The following is a 16,312-nucleotide window of genomic DNA, read 5'->3' as shown; positions in this document are numbered from 1 at the left end:
CAAATGGGAGCACAATTTCTAATTTTTTGAGAAGCGTCCATACTGTTTCCCAAAAGGACTGAACCAGTTGTCATTCCCACCAGCAGTGAAAGAGAGTCCCTTTCTCCCCACATCCATGTCAACACTGGTTTCTTTTGTTCTTTTGGAACTGAGCCAGCTCTATGGTGTGAGATGTGAGATGTGAGATGGTATCTCATTGTTGTTTTAGAGACTGGTGTAATAATGCAATTTGCTGCAACTTGGGTAACATGTTAAGTGAAGTAAATATGAAGAAGGACAAATAACAGATGATCTCACTTAACTATGGAACATTTAGAACAACATGCAAGATATAAAATATGGGCAAGATTTTGACCCTTTATTACAGAAATTAGAGGATTGGAAAAGAGAGAAATTGAGAGGGGAAGTAAGCAGGTTACAGATGGCAGGTAAGCGAGGGCCAGAGGTCTTGGACACATCAGAGGTTTAGAAGTGTGGTAATCATATATATATATATATATGTGTGTGTGTGTGTGTTTGTGTGTGTATACATGAGCATATATATAAAAATTATATATATATATGCCACAGAGCCAACAATACTGCATTATGGGATCCCAACTACAATTATCAAGCTGAAAAATGTGCCTACTAAGAAAACATTTTTGGAAAAAAGTGACACTGGGGGTGGAATTGGTATTGGAACATTGCCTGGAACACTTTATGAACAATGTTTCAAACTACAGTGCCTCAATAAAAAAGATTTTGAAGAAAAATACAAAAATACAAACATTTTGAAGAAAAATACAAAAATATGCTATAAAATACAAAAATATGCTGTACTACATGCTATATAGTACAGTTCTCAACAGGATTAGCAGAGGGAGGTAGCGGAGAAGGGTATATATGTACAGTGTTATCTAAAGATAAAATGTGGGGGCTAGATCGCATTATTATCCAGTTTATAAAACTAAACAACACGGTTTCTTTTGGATTGCTTTTGTTGGCATGAAGACATACTATCTAGCAGTGCACAAGGGCTATTCCTACTCAGCTTAAGAGTGATTCCTGCTGATGCCGGAGAATCAAGCCAGGATTTACTCTATGCAAGCCAAGTGCTCTATCTCCTGTACTATAACTCTAGCTCATGAACAAATTATTTAAAAAGGATGTTTTTTAAATTTTCTCAAAATATCAGTATTTATACAAAGTTTAATATAGATCAGTCTAGGATCTGGCACCCTCTCCCTGAACCAACCTTCAAAATAGGTTGAAAGATGGATGGAACACACCTTTCGACAAAAGGAGATTAAAGAAATCACTAAGTAGATAATATGATCCTTCATAGCTTTCTAGGGGTTAGGTAAATGGTAAATGAATTATGCACTCTCTTTTCTCATGGAGGATATTTTGTTGGAACAAAATAAAATGTGTAGTATTTTTAAATGTCGGTAGTTCTTAAGAGACAGAATATCATCTTCGACTAAAATGCTGTTTTAAAAACATTTGACATTATACCAAGATATCTCAAAACACTTGTCACTTTCAATGATACAGAGTCAAATACTAAATATGATGTAAAATCATTGTTTTTTGAAAGAGGACAAAGATACATGTGTTTTGAAATGTTAAATTGCCATTATCTAGAGAAATATAACCAACATCACAATAAACATTAATCATCATCAGGGATTATCCAGGCAATTCCTAGCAGAATGGAAAAAATTAAATTTACAAAAATAAAAAAAGAAGAAGAAATGTTAAATAAGGGATGCTTTTACAGAAAATTTTATTAAAAGACTAAATGATTTTTCTATTTTTGCTGCCTTTAAATTTTTCAAAAATTTAATAATTAACTTAGAACAAAAAAACCAAGGTTAATTGAACAAAATTTTTTGTGTGATAGATGCACATCCATAGCTAAAAATAAACATGCTCTTTTCTTCATTTCCACTTCCAAAAAACTTATGTAAATTTCATTTCGATGACTCACTTGTCAAGATTATCACTTATTTCACATAAAAGCGCTCATTGTAAAATATGCCATAATTGTCTATAGAACACTTTGCTTTCTATTTTACCCTTTGATGTTTCTTCTTTGTACTGAAGAATTGAGTACAATTTAAAATAACTCATATATAAGGCATACAAAATGTCTACCATCTTGTTTAATAAAATATCTTTCTTAAAAAAAAAAGAAAACAGGTAAAACTGGTTTCTCTCATTGAGATTGATCCATAACTCATAGCATCAGTAACAGAAGTCCCCCCCCCCCTTGGAAACTACCTATATTTCTGTTTATAATCAGATTCTTTAATTATATAATAAAGTATGTGACTTAATTTATCTAATCTTAACCTTATGCAAGTCATAATTTTTCTACTTAGCCTGCTGTTTAATTTAAATAGCTTTTTTCTTTTAAATCAGATTTTCTAAATGTTAGAAATAGAAATTTACACTCTGGAACAATTTCCTTAATTTGTGCAACTACTCTAGATTATTTTCTTTTTATTACAACACCATTATCAGAATATATTCACATATTAACATTAAACTCTGAACCTCATTTGCTAGCAGAATAATCACTACCATCTTCAAATCACACGTGTAAAATAATTTCCATGTTATCAGTTGTCAAGTTGCAGCAGAAAATACTTTTCTAGCTTTATTTTTTGTGTTTTTTTTAAAAAATATAATTTACCAATTCATAAATATGTTAGTCTATTTTGACACTGGAAAATCTTAAGCTACTTCCTTTGTTGCAGTCACCCAATATTACCAAAGAAAATCTTTAACTACAGCCCATTTAAAGCCTCATCTATTATTCAGCATGCTATGTTGTAGGTGGCCTAAAATTAACATCTGTATGTGAAATAGTAAAGCTATACTATTTCATATTAGTATAGTATAGTTTTACTATTAAATTTACAAAAATAAAAAAAAGAAGAAGAAATGTCACTGTGGGCCCAAACCTGACTGTCCAATGGCCTCTGGAGGATGACGGCCAACGATCCTCCAAATAGTATAGTTTTACTATTTCATATTTTATTCCAATATATTTTCAAATAATTGTTTAGATGTTTATGTATGCTATAAGAACAAAACCTGTTTGACTCTTTGATGATTCAGTACCTCATTTACCCTGTATAGTTTTCTTTTTTTTTCTTTTTTTTTTTTTTTTTTTGCTTCTTGGGTCACACCTGGCAATGCACAGATGTTACTCCTGACTCTGCACTCAGTAATTACTCCTAGCGGTGCTCAGGGGACCATATAGGATGCTGGGATTTGAACCTGGGTGGCTAGTGCAAAGCAAACACTCTACTTGCTGTGCTATTGCTCGAGCCCCACCCTGTATAGTTTTAACCTGAGTCTTTAGCACTTCATTACTGCAAAAAAAAAGATGAATATTTCATTGAAGTTTAGATAAAATGAGAAAACTCTTTTAAAAGACTAATTACTCAAGTGTTTTTTAGAAATACTATTATCTCTTTATTAGCGTAAAAAACATATTCAAGATGAAATAAAACATCAAAATATATTAATAACAGGACATTGAAATAGTGATTTAAAATTTTCTTATAAACTGAGGCAGAGATAATATAGCAGGTAGCATATTTACCTTGCACATGACTGACCCAAGTTCAATCCCTGTACCCCATAGAGTCCAGTGAGTCCCATCAAGAAAGGTCCCTGAGGGCAGAACTAGGCCCTGAATACTTCTGGGTGTGACCCCCCCAAAAAAACCAACAGAATATGGGGGTATGGTGCCACCAGCCGGTCAATCTGTGCTTGTGAGGCAAGTGCATCAGCAGCCTGATGACGCCTTCAGACTTCATGATACCCTAAAATTTCTGCTGTGCCTTTGGCCAGATCCAAAAAACTTGGGGCAAAGTTTACTAAGAAAGTAAATAGCCAAAAGTTAGGTATGTGGGAGACACACCCACAAACCACCTCCGGCTCAGCTATATGATTGGAGGCAGGGCCTCTCTTGTTCCTGATCGAACTGCTTAACAGTCATGATCCCAGAGACTCAGAAAGAAATCTTGAAACACAAACGGCTTTTGGCAGAAATGTGTCCAGTCCCTGCAGTTGGTTATAGGTGCTGGGCCACCCCAGGTGGGAATAGGTTTCATGCCTTGGCCTGTTCCCCCTGGTGGCCTGGTGGCCGCCATCCTCCAGAGGTGACTGGACAGTTAGGCTTGGGCCCGCAGTGATGAAATATGCAGGGCCTCATGGGAGGGGGGTGGAGCTGGCCCTTTTCTCCCTGTCGGAACAAGACCTTGAGTCGCCGCCCATGAACAGCCTCTCTGGCTCCTGATCAAGCTGCTTAATGGTCATGATCCCAGAGACTCAGAAACAAATCTTGAAACCCAGCGGCTTTGGGCAGAAATGTGTCTGGACAGTGCAGTAGGTTACTGTCACCAGACCACCCCAGGGGGGAAAAGGTGCTGTCCCTCCACCTGCTCCTCCTAGGTGGATCGGTGGCTGGCATCCTCCAAAGGCCACTGAACAGTCAGGTTTGGACCCACAGTGATGAGACACGTGGGGCCTCATGGGATGGTTGTGGAGCCTGCCCTTTCCTCCTCATCCCAAGGAGACCCTGAGTCGCCATCAATGAATGGTCTCTCAGGCTCCTGATCAAGCTTCTTAAGGGCTATGACCCAAGAGACTCAGAAATAAATCTTGAAACTTAACAGCTTTTGGCAGAAATGAATCTGGTCCCTGCAGTATGTCACTGTCACCGGGCCACTCCAGGGGGGAAAAGGTGCTGTCCCTCCACCTGCTTGCCATTGGCGGTTCGGTGGCTGCCATCTGCCAGAGGCCATTGGACAGTCTGGTTTGGGCCTGCAGAGACGAGACATGCAGGGCCTCATGGGATGATTGTGGAGCCAGCCCTTTCCTCCCTGTCCCCACGAGACCTCAAATAACCGTCCAGGAATGGCCTCTCTGGCTCCTGATCAAGCTGCTTAACAGCCATGATCCCAGAGACTCAGAAACAAATCTTGGAACCCAGTGACTTTTGGCAGAAATGCATCCGGACAGTGCAGTAGGTTACTGTCGCCGGGCTATTCCAGGGGAAAAGGGTTCTGTCCCTCTGCCTGCTCCCCGTATGTGACTCGGTGGCCGCCATCCTCTAGAGGTCATTGGACTGTCAGGTTTGGGCCCTCAGTGATGAGACACTTGGAGCCTCATGGGATGTGGGTAGAGCAGGCCCATCCCAAAGAGACCCCGAGTCGCTGCCCACAAATGGCCTTTCTGGCTCCTAATTAAACTACTTAATGGCCATGATCCAAGAGATTCAGGAACAAATCTCAGAACCCAGCAGTTTTTGGCAGAAATCCCTCCAGATTTAATTGTTAAAATTTGGGAATTTCAAAATTACACGGCCACTACTGCAGCCACGCGACATCATGTTATTCATAACCAGCAATAGAAAACAAATTGTCTACCATTTCCTTTTCAGCAGATCTGAGTGTTGGGGTAAAATCCAAAATAATAATGGTGGGTCTGGTGTCAAAATGTTGAATGTAATCAAAGTAGAGAGAGAGTAATATGGAAATCATCTGCCCCTTAGGTAGGGGGAGGGTGTTGGATGGGGGTATACTGGGGTTTTTGGGGGTGGAGAATGGACATTTGTGAAGGTATGGGTGTTTCATTGTATGATCGAGACTTAAACCCGAAAGCTTTGTAACTGCTCTCATGGTGATTCAATAAATAAAATCATAAAAAATGAAAAAAAAAGTAAGATGGAGTTCATGCCCAATTCAATCAGCTAATAAGTGGCTGAATAAATACCAGTACTCCTACATAAAAAAAAAAAACAACAGAATAAAACAACCCAAATATACATAAATAAAATTGCATATGGGCTGGAGCAATAGCACAGCGAATAGGTGTTTGCCTTGCACGTGGCCGACCTGGGTTCAATTCCTCTCTCCCGCTCAGAGAGCCCATCACGCTACCAAGAGTATCCCGTCCGCACGGCAGAGCCTGGCAAGCTCCCCATGGCGTACTGATATGGCAAAAACAGTAACAACAACTCTCACAATGGAGACGTTACTCTTTCCCACTCGAGCAAATTGATGAACAATGGGTGGACAGTGCTACAGTACATTTATAAAATTTAAAAATTATATAAAGTTATATATATATGACATTTTCTCACAATGAATACGCTAGGTTAAGTGGCTTTGCTGGTATTGGCTTAGCAAATTTTTAGGGAAGAAATAGCAATTCTTTTTTTAAAACTTTTTATTGAATCACTGTGAGATAGACCCCTAAAAAGCTGTTCATGATTAGATTTCAGTCATGCAGTATTACACCACCCATTCCTCCACCAGTGTCCATTTCCCAGCACCAGTGTCGCCAGGTTCCTTCCCATCACCCCCCACCTTTTGCCTGCCTCTATGGCAGATGCTTTTCGTCTCTCTTTCTATCCTTCTCTCTATTCCTCCCTCATTCTCTCTCTTGCTCTCCTTCTGGGCATGTAGTTTGCAATAAGAAATAGCAATTCTTTGCAAACCCTTTCAGAAAATAGAGCAAGAGAAAGTATCCAATGCGGGGTTACCAGGGATGTCTCTAGAACAAGGGATTTCCAAAAGATCCTATAAAGTTCTCTCCACTTTATGAAAAAGAAGGAAAAATATACTTTTATAGAGGTATGTCTCCCAAATTTCAAAAATACAATCACCTAGGCAGATACAAGTTCTGTTCAGTGGATAGTATTCTTGAAACAGTAGCACTTAATACAACTCAAATCATTTATCTTAGAGCAGCCACCATATCTCAAAACTCATAGTCATCCAATCTGCAATTTTCTTCTAAAATTACTTCTTTTAAATTTTACTAAAAGCTTTTATTACTTAACTTATAAGTTAATTACTACTTATCTTTGACTTAAAACAATTCTTCGATTAGAAATGGGTTCTTGTCTAGTAGCCATTTGTGTTTATATATATGTACAGACATATATCATTTCTCCAGAGAAGGAACATTTGTGTGTGTGAGTGTGTGTGTGTGCGAAGTGATCTTTAAATCACTTTAATTTTATTAAGGTAATATAGCTTACAGAAATTTCTATATTATTGTTTTATACTCGTAATAATACTTCATCATCTCCACCACCAGTTTGTTAATAATGTTCCAACACTATCAGCTCAAAGCTGACTCAACTTTTGGTGGTCACACTGTCACACTTACAGATATCTCAACACTCTAGAACCATTTTTTTTCTTTTTGGGTCACACCCAGCGATTCTCAGGGGCCACTCCTGGCTCTGCACTCAGGAATTACTTCTGGTGGCGCTTAGGGAACCATATGGGATGCTGGGATTTGAATCCGGGTCAGCCAGCATGCAAGGCAAATGCCCCACTCGCTATGCTATCGCTCCAGCCCCTCTCTAGTACCTTTGAGAGGCCAAAAAGATCTTGGCTTCTTGAAGACCTAAATTCAGTGAACATGATCTATTTGGAGATGGAGTATGTAGAGGGGCCTTGAAAAATTTTGTTTCCCCCTTTCTTAGGTGTTACATTATTGATACGTGACTATAAAAGCTTGTTTATAGTTAAATGACTTAAACTACTAGTGAGCGTAGATTTGTGACTGAAAAATATATTTCTCTCAATATATATGAATTATAAAATTGGAGAAAGCTGGGAAAGAGACTGAGTCTAAGTAAAATAGATTATGCTATAGACAAGATTACCTGTCATGTCTTAGCAATATGACCAACACTTGCATCAACTCCTCTTCCTCTTCCCTTTGGATGATTTCTCTGCAAGAGGTATTTCATTCCTCATATAAATAGATATATGGAGAACCAATGTCATTCATAATCTAGACAATAGCAGATCAAATGAGCATCCCAACGATGCAATAATCAGTTTAAATCTGAACTGCTGCCTCTGTGAAAAAGTCAATAATGGTCTCACTTTCTCTGTCTGAGATTTTTAAATCAAGTGTGTTCTATGCCTTGACATATCAGCAGAAAATTAAATACTGTGAATCAGAAGGGATCTGACATATTGATTACATTATAGGCCTTAATTCTAAAGAAGTTCTTACTTGAAATAGTCCTGTGTGGGGCTGGAGCTATAGACAGCAGGGAGGGCTTTTGCTTTGCATGCTGCTGGCCCCTGGTTTGGTATTTGTCATCCCATATGGTCCACTACACTGTCAGGAGTAATTCCTGAGCGCCGAGTCAGGAGTAATCACCTGAGCATCACTGGGTGTGGCCCAAAATGCCAAAAAAGAAAAAGAAGAAAATACAAGAAAAGGGGGGTCCGAGGACACAGAGAAATAGTACAGTGGGAAGGGCATTTGCCTTGTATGTGGCCAACTGGGGTTCAATACCTCGCATTTCATATTGTCTCCTGTTGGATAACACTATGTTGTCCTTGCTGCTCCTGCAGGGAGCTTAAGTTTTATTGAGCAACTCCCACAACAGTGCAACAGAGGCACACCCAATTCCATCAGGCACTAATAATTCCACAAATGAGTGCAGTCATTCTATGTGTGTCCCTCTCTTTCTGACTCATTTCACTCAGCGTGATCCTCTCCATGACCATCCACTTACAGGAAAATTTCATAACTTCATCTTTCCTAACAGCTGCATAGTATTCCATTGCATAGTTGTACCAACTTACTTTAACCAGTCATCTGTTCTTGGAAACTCGGGTTGTTTCTAGATTCTGGCTATTGTGAACAGTGCCTCAATGAATATACAGGTGCAGATGTCATTCCTACTGTACTTTTTTGCACCTTCGGGATATATTCCTATAAGTGTGAGACTAACATCCGAGGACAGTAGAGATGAGAGCCAGGAAGATTGCGCCATGGTCGGAAGCCTGCATTATGAACTGGGGGAGAAGGAAGCTGGAATAAAGAAGGAATCACTAAGTCAAAGATGGTTGGAGGGATCACTCAGGATGGGAGATGTGTGCTGAAAGTAGATAAAGGAACAAACATTTGTGGAATACCCAGTCTTCTTTACCGTGGTCCTGACTCCTTCTTGACTCTTTGCACTCTAGGGAATCTGTTCTCTTTTCCAGTATCCCACTCTGTCACGGGAAAATAATTATTTGCCTCTCCTCTCTAGTTGACGAGAAAATATAATCCTTTTCAACTTCCTTTAAGAAGAGGGATAACTCCCAGAGAGATCTGTTGAGATAATTTGACTCAGTCCTTTCCAGCCCTTTAGACATTCTCACCTTCCAGCTACCACCCCCTATTCTGTCTGCCACTGTTTTCCATGGTGCAGTCTATGCTATTGACTGGTCTGTCATGTCAAGACCATTTCTCACTTATGGGAATATTCTTTCTGGGGACACACTGGAGCTAACTCCAGTTTAGTGTTTCTTGTCCTTCAATATAAATCATACGCAGGTTGTCTTCTATGGGGCCTATGGCCTATATTCAAAGCAGGGGTTGTGTGGACATTACAATAAATTCCTTATGACAGAATACCAGAATGTTGTTGAAGTCATCATCACTATAGACTACCTGACTTATTTGAAATAAAAATAGTACAAATAGCTAGTAGAAAGTATCTGAGTTTGTAACCTCCTCTCCTTTAATATATTAATATAAATCTTAATGGATTCACTCTGATACCATTGTAAGATGTCATTCATCTTGATAGTAGAGCAGATAGAGCTGTTGCCTTGCATGGGACCAAACTGAATTTGACCCCCCAGGACCCCATATGGTCCCTCAAACCTGCTAAGAGTAATAGTCAGGAGTAAGCCCCGAGAACTGCTTTGTGGCAGCCAAAAAAATCTGAAAAACTAAACTTAAAAAACCAAAATGTCACCATCTTGAGCAGCAACTTTCATCTTAAAGTTTATTCTTCTGATATTAGCATAGTCATTTAACTTCACCTTTGATTATTTTTTGGATAGTATATATTTCTATACTTTTATTTTATCCTTATAGAACAACAGGTAGGGCGTTTGCTTGCATGCATTGACCCAGGTTCGATTCATTTGTCCCTCTCAGACAGCCAGGGAAGCTACTGAGATATTCGCCTGCATGGCAGAGCCTGGCAAGCTCTCTGTGGCGTATTCACTATGCCTAAAACAGTAAAGACAAGTCTCACAATGGACATGTTACTGGTGCCTGCTCCAGCAAATCGATGAACAACAGGAGGACAGTGCAGTACAGTGCTACAGTAAATCTGAAGTACTCTTATGTAGATATATAAAGTTGGATTCTCTTTTTTAAAAAATTGACCATTTTGGGGGGCTGGAGTGATAGCACAGGGGGTAGGGTGTTTGCCTTGCACACGGCTGACCTGGGTTTGATTCCCAGTATCCCATATGGTCCCCCGAGCACCGCCAGGAGTAATTCCTGAGTGAAGAGCCAGGAGTAACCCCTATGCCTTGCTGGGTGTGACCCAAAAAGCAAAAAAAAAAAAAAATTGACCATTTTTATTGCGGTACTGAGAGTTACAATACTGTTAATTATACCTTTCATGCAAACGTGATTCGAAGACCATACCCACTCTAGAGACCTGTGTTCCCCTACCAGTATCCCAAGGACCCCTCTCTATATTGACACCCATATAAGCTCAGTTCTTTAGACAAAATTTTTAGTTATGATTATTTTGACCATTTCACCTTACATATTTTTTTTAGTTCACATATGGGAGGGATATCTTTTTTTCTTTACTGTGCAGGTGGTGACACCTACACACAAAAAGCTAAACTCTGAAATTCTATAAAATTACCAATTAATAACAAGTTGATAAATATTTGAAGGCTGGGAATATGATTCAAAGGTAGAGCGCCTGTTTTACATATATTTTTTACTCATCCTGAAAAATAATATGACATTTGTCTTGAATGTTTAATTCACTATTAAAGTACAATAGCAAAATCTTGTCAATCAACATCCATTATTTATTCCAATGTAAAAAGACATTAATACTATGCTCTTACCTGCAGACATAACCAAGGAAAAAAGAAATATTTTAGTCCCCAAAGAGAATAATCTTGGTATTTTTTATTCCCTTTTTAAACATATAATTTTATTTTTTAATTTAGTTTACTCTCAAATACATATATTTTTCCTCATTGATATTATCTGAATCTTCACTTGATAGCTTCTTCATTAATTAAATAAATGTATTTTAATAGGGATGCTTATATTTCTCACACTGTCACTGTCATCGATGGCCTCAAGCAAGCCCCAGTAATTTCTCCTTCATCCTAGCCGAGATTTTTTTTACAATTAATTTTTTTTATTATTGAATCACCATGAGCTTTAGTTACAAAACTTTCATATTTGAGTTTCAGTCATACAATGATCAAACACCTGTCTCTCCACCAGTGTACATTTTCTACCACCAATGGTGGTGGAATCTGTTTTACATTTTTTTTTATCTTTCATTTTTTTTTATTAGTGAAACACCATGAGGTACAGTTGTAGACTTACAAATTTTTGTGCTTGGGTTTCAATTATACAATGATCAAATACCCATCCCTCCACCAGAGCCCATTTCCCACCACCACGGATCCTAGTATCCCTCCCACTCCCCATCCCCCCATCCCACCCTACCTATGTGGCAGGGCATTCCCCTTTGTTCTCTCTCTCCTCTCAAAGCCCTGAGATTTAAAAAAGTGCCACATTCGAAGCTCTTTCAGGGTCAGGAGAATGAGACCCATCATTGTTACTGGTTTGGGGCATATTGAATACGCCACGGGGAGTTTGCCAGACTCTGTCATGTGGGCAGGATACTTTTGGTAGCCTGCCAGGTTCCCCCGAGTAAGACCTAGATAATAAGATGCCTTGCAGCTGTTATTCGTCGATTGCCTAGAGCAGGCCCCGGTAACGTCTCCTTCATCCTAACCCTGAGATTTTTAAGAAAGTGCTATATTCAAGGCTCTTTAGGAGAATGAGACCCATCATTGTTACTGGTATTTGGCATATTGGGTATGCCACGGGGAGTTTGCCAGACTCTGCTGTGTGGGCAGGTTACATTCGGTAGCCTGCCAATTTGTCCAAAGTAAGAATGCGATAATAAGATGTCATAATAAGATGTACGGGTTCCGGGAGCTGGTTTTTATAGTCTCTGAGTCTTGGCTGTTGATGGGATTACACGGTGTCAGGGGGCCAGTTGGTGGGTGTGACCCCCGCCTACTGGAATTAGGAGGATCTGGGTGGAGGATGCTCAGCCCCGATCCAAGTAGGCTTGGAGATCTCAGCCCTGGGACCTGCTTGCCTTTGTTCCTCTGCCGGTACCTTCAGGTGTGCGGAGAGTGGTCTCAGCATGGTGGTGGCTGGTCCTGGAGGTCTTCGGCTGCCGGAGCCCTGGTCGGGGCGGGGAGGAAAGCTCAACCCGCTCCCCTCCAAGGGGCCCCGGCGAGGATAGCCAGGCGCGGGGGCAGGAGACTGCACTGTTCTCTTCCGGGAGCTGGATTTTATAGTCTCTGCCACGCAGCTGTGAATGCTTATATTTCTATTTAATGTAAATAGATACGCCATATAACGACATAACTTGAACATTGCCTTAAAATCTAACCGAATTGCACTTCTAGCTTGTGTTCTCCCTTGAACATGTATCTTGCTTGCTTTTCTCTTGTGAATTCAAAGTGTGGATACACAATGCATGCAGTCAGGGCCGAATCACCGTCCCCAACATCCTGACAGCAATGGACAAACCAAGGAGGGAACAGGGAGCCAGGTTGATTGGTAATAAATTGCCGTTTATTAAAGTCTCACAGTGTCAGTTATAGAGAAATCATGAAGGGGTTGGGGGGTGCAATTACACGTAAGTGTGGTAGAATAGTATCATAAACAATGAACAGATGCAAAATCTTTCCTTCAAGGGTAGGTCTTCTAAGAGATGATTGAATGAGGCTCAAAGCAAATTATGAACTACAACCTGCTTACCTCAATACATTAATTTTATCTAGAAAACACCTTCACAGAAAGATCCAGAATAGTGTTTGACTGAATTTTTGAGCACCATGGCCTAATCAAGTTGATAAATAAAATTAACCATCACCAGTTGTATCCTGTTTATATCAAACTACCTCCTTTCATTTGTTTTCTCTCTTATTTTAACTTTTTCCCAGTCAAAATTCAAGAAATAACATTGCTCTTCCAAGATGAATATGAAGAATGAAATTCAAGGGATACTAGATTTTTAATTGTTTTTTTAGGGACCATGGTTTTCAAAAATGTTATTGGTGGGGTATTGTACATGAAACATTCCAGCACCACCCCACCCATCAGAGTCTCTGTTTTCACCATTGTCCAAGTGTCCACCCTTCTCACTCCCCAACTATTCTCTTGTTGCAGGCTTCCTACTGAAAACCATTTCTGTTTATATTGCCTTTGGACACTTCCTATTCCTCTACTTTGTTACTTTACATCCCACGTCTGAAAGATCTCATTCTATGTCAGTACTTTCCTTCTGACTAATTTCATTTATCATGACACTGTCCAGATACGTCCACATAACAAGAAATTGCATTATTTCATGGTTTGTTTCCATGTTTGGGTTATTGTGAATAGTGCAATTGTCAACAAAGACATTCAGGTGTCTTTTCTAGTGAATTTTAGATCCTTGGGGTAGATATCAAGAGATGGAATATCTGGGTCATAATTGAAGCTTGATTGTTAGTTTTTTTTATGAGACATATCCATATTGTTTTCCAAAAAGGTCGAACAAGTTGACATTCCCACCAGCAGTGAATGAGAGTATCCTTTCCCCAAAACTATACCATTACTGGTTGTTTTTTTTTCTTTTTGGGTCACACCCAGCAATGCTTAGGGGTTACTCTTGGCTCTGCACTCAGGAATTACTCCTGGTGGTGCTTGGGGGACTATATGAGATGCAGGGGATTGAACCCAGTTAGACCACGTGCAAGACAAGACAAACACCCTTCCTGCTATGCTATTGCTCTGGCCCCCTTGGTCGTTTTTTGTCTTTTGTATATATGTCAGCCTCACTGATGGGAAATTATCTCTCATTGTTGTTTTAATTTGCGATTTCCTGGTGATATGCGATGCAAAGCATTTTTTCCATTGGTCATCTGTAAGTCTTCTTTGAAGAAGGTTTTGTTCAAAATATATTTTAGTAAGAAATCCTGCTTGGACCGATGCTGGCGTGGATGTGGCGAGAAAGGGACACTCCTTCACTGTTGGTGGAAATGTCCACTGGTTCAGCCCTTCTGGAAAACAGTATGGACGATTCTCAAAAAATTAGAAATTGAGCTCCCATTTGAGCCAGCAATACCACTCCTGGGAATATATCCCAGAGAGGCAAAAATGTATAGTCGAAGTGACATCTGCACTTGTTTGTTTATTGCAGCACTCTTTACAATAGCCAGAAACTGGAAGAAACCTGAATGCCCAAGAACAGATGACTGGTTAAAGAAACTTTGGTACATCTACACAATGGAGTACTATGTAGCTCTTAGAAAAGATGAAGTCATGAAATTTACATACAAGTGGTACAATATGGAAAGTATCATGCTAAGCGAAATGAGTCAGAAAGAGAGGGACAGACATAGAAAGATTGCATTCATCTGGGGGATATAAAGTAACAAAGTATGAGATTAATACCCAAGAATAGCTGAGATCAGCACCAGGACGATTACTCCATAACTTAGAGGCCAGCGGGTATCCTAGAGGAAAGGGCAGTTCAGATAGAGAAGGGAGCACTAAATAAAGGATGTTTGGAGGATCCTCTCAGGAGGGGAGATTCATGTCGAAAGTAGACTATGTACTGAACATGTTTGTCACTCAATGCCTCTTTTGCAGACCACAACACCCAAAAGGAGAGAGAGAACACAGGGGATTGCCCTGCCACAGAGACAGGGGGGATGGGGGGATGGGGGTGGGAGGGATATTATCCATGGTGGTGGAAAATGGGCACTGGTGGAGGGATGGGTATCTGATCATTGTATAATTGAAACCAAAGCACAAAAAATTGTAAATCTACAACTGTAAAAAACAATAAAATAAAATAAAGGGGGAAAAAAATAGAAAAAAAAAAGAAATCCTGCTTGGATGATGTTCTTTCATATTATAGAAGATTTCCTAGATAATCCCACTCCTCTTTCTAGCCTTTAATCTCTTCTAAATTCAAGGGGTGAGGACTTTTTTTGTAGTTCAGAAGCCAATATGAGGATTTTATTATTATAATACCATATTCGCTGCTGCAATTAAATTTAAAGAAAAAGGGTAGGGGAAAAACTACATGCTTATTAACAAAGGATCTAAAAATGTTAGCTCAAGGTGTTAATTTTGTGGCAATTAAATAAACTTTAGCTACCTTAGATATATTATGATTCCTGCTTTAATAGTTTCCCAGATCTTAAATCAAAGTCAAATTACATGTATTTTTTGTACATACAGAGAAGCAGTGAAAAGTTAAATATGAAAGGAGTAGAGGCAGAGGTGGGCACATACTTTCACCCACTGTCACTGTCACTGTCCTCCCGTTGTTCATTGATTTGTTCGAGCGGGCCCAGTAACGTCTCCATCGTGAGACTTGTTGTTACTGTGTTTTGGCTTATGGGCGAGATACTCTCTGTAGCTTGCTGGGCTCTCTGAGAGGGGTGGAGGAATCGAACCCTGCTCAGCTGGGCTGGCTGCATGCAAGGAAAATGCCCTATCGCTGTGCTATTGCTCCAGCAAAAATAATTAGAACAACAATGCATGATAAAATTTATTTGATTTGTATAAATTTATTTTCTCTACCAGTGAGTCATTTTCAATGTTTATCTGTGATAATTTACTGAGAGAAAAAATCCACAAAGATTTCTTAAAATGTGTTTTAGATAGATAATGGTTTTAAGAACAGGGAAATTTATCTATTTATTGAACAGGTGTGCTTGCAAAAGGGAAATAAATAAAATTTTTTAAAGACAATTTTTCATCAAAATGAGTTTTACTTCTAAAAAATGATGGCAATATACCCAGTGGATACTTAATATAAATTCATTTGAAAGGCATCTTTGATCTTTTTACCTAGTGATCAATTGCTTTGTTTTCTTTCTTTTCTATTTTAGAAAGCAGCAGAAGAAGCTAGAATTCTTATGAATAATACAGACCAATACACAGCAATTTGTTCTATGTGAAAACATAGTTTTCACAGTTCTATGTGAAAACATACATTTATGTTTATTCTGTATTTTAATTTTTAATTTGCACAACAAATGGTTATTTACTTTCTATATTAAGCAATATGCATAGGGAATATTTTACCTAACTCTGACTATATTGGTAACAGTTTAGAATCTCTATCTATCTATCTATCTATCTATCTATCTATCTATCTATCTATAGTGTGTGTGTGTGTGTGTGTGTGTGTGTGTGTGTG

The sequence above is a fragment of the Sorex fumeus genome, unplaced genomic scaffold (assembly GCF_029834395.1).
Source record: "Sorex fumeus unplaced genomic scaffold, SorFum_2.1 ptg000010l, whole genome shotgun sequence".
Taxonomy (NCBI): Eukaryota; Metazoa; Chordata; class Mammalia; order Eulipotyphla; family Soricidae; genus Sorex; species Sorex fumeus.
The sequence above is the reverse complement of the archived record's forward strand: the minus strand, read 5'-3'. Positions refer to the sequence as shown.